The following is a 1,780-nucleotide window of genomic DNA, read 5'->3' on the forward strand; positions in this document are numbered from 1 at the left end:
ATTCTACTTCCGTTTATGGCTGATGTTTGTAGTAACCCCGTGGGGAGCCCTGGTAAACAGAGTATCCACTATTCCCTGCTGACCCCCACGATGAGTTTGTAGGCAGCCACAAGACTAACTTAATGCGCAGTAAAGCATCACTGTCTACATATGTGCAGTAATTAGGGCACAGTAGACTAATTTACTGCACTGACAGATAGTCTTGTCAGATACAAGTGGTATCCAGCAGCACAATTAATTACTGCACTCAAGCACGTGTAAACGGTGACATTGGGATTAGTTCACTCAGGCTCAAACTGAGCCAGAATATATTCAGTTGCATTAATTGCATGTGTAGATGTGCCCAGTGTTAAATATAGAGGTGCACCGATATATTAGTTGCATATCAGATTGGCATTGATAAAAGGAAAATCAATATTATTGGCTATCAGCTTTTTTTGGCTGGTATAGCTGGTAATGTCAACAATAAATGCTGGGCGCATGCATGCAGCCACACACATGCATGTGGCCAGGAATGCAGCTGGGCAGTTTGGAGAGCACTGCCTTGCCGGCAAGTCTGTGGGGGGAAGAGAAGGGAGGGGCAGATCAAAGGGAGGGAGTGGGGCAGAGCCATGGGCAGCTTGCCCAAGGGGCATGGATGGGCAGGGGCAACACGTAGGGGGTGCACGTGGGTGCACATGCACCCCCTGAGTGTGGCAGTGCACCCCCTGCAAAAAGGCACTGCTGACAGTGTCGCCGCTCACCACCCCACCACTGACACCATCAGTGGCGTCTGCAGGTGATCAGCAATCCCCACTGGCCACCGCTGCCACTGTCAGAGGTGCCTGCGGGTGGTCTCCGACCCTTGGTTGGCATTCACCATCCCCACCCAGCTGCTGCCAGTGTTGCCAGCAGCTGTGGGAGCTCCCTGATCACTGCCGCCAGGCTCCTGCCACCACCGCCATGCTCCCACTGCTGCCAGTGCAGCTGTGCCCCTCCAGCTGCCAGGGGCATGTGCCATTCATGTGGGTGGATGGGGAGGGGGTATATAAATAAATATTTATATACTGCATGCACCCACTGAAGGAGTGGGGGGCACCTGAGGAAAAGGCAGCAGAGTAGAGTGCCTGGAGCAGGGGCAGCACCAGTGGGGGCTTGGGGGACTACAGCCACCTTATAGCCTCCCCTCCCAGTGCTGCCACCCATGCCATACAGCTGAGCTCATTCTGGTCTCACCCATTCTGAGCTCAGCCCTGGCTCAGCCCCCCCACTGGGAAGAGGGTGGTGCGGCCTCTGGCCCCAAGCCCACAGCACAAATCCGGGGGTCACATGCCCCCCTATACCTGCCCCAGGAGTGCACACAGTGGCGGGCAGCTGCCCCCCCCCATACCTCCTGGATGAGCTATCTGCTGCTCCCTCCCACTCCCGGACCCAGGATCCCATTCACCACCCAGGCTGGGCAGCCCCAGCCCCATTCCCTCCCTCACCATTGCGGCCTCGATTTTCCCCCGCCCCACTCCTTCCCTCCCCCACACCTCTTCCCCCACAGACTTATTGGCAGGATGCTGCTCTCCAAGCTACCTGGTTGCATTCCTGTAAATCGGCTATTGGATCAGTATCAGGCAATATGGCTGGTTAATAACTGGCTATCGGTATCAACCAAAAAAATCTTTATCGGTGCACCCCTAGTTGCATAGTGTAAATCATTAAATTTTTCATTAAAAATTAGAGATGTTATTTTATTTCATAACTTAAGGTGTAATAAAAATAACTGCACAGTATAGCCAGAACAAAACCAAAG

This window comes from Gavialis gangeticus, unplaced genomic scaffold (genome assembly GCF_001723915.1).
Source record: "Gavialis gangeticus isolate Ggan-Ray unplaced genomic scaffold, GavGan_comp1, whole genome shotgun sequence".
Classification (NCBI taxonomy): Eukaryota; Metazoa; Chordata; order Crocodylia; family Gavialidae; genus Gavialis; species Gavialis gangeticus.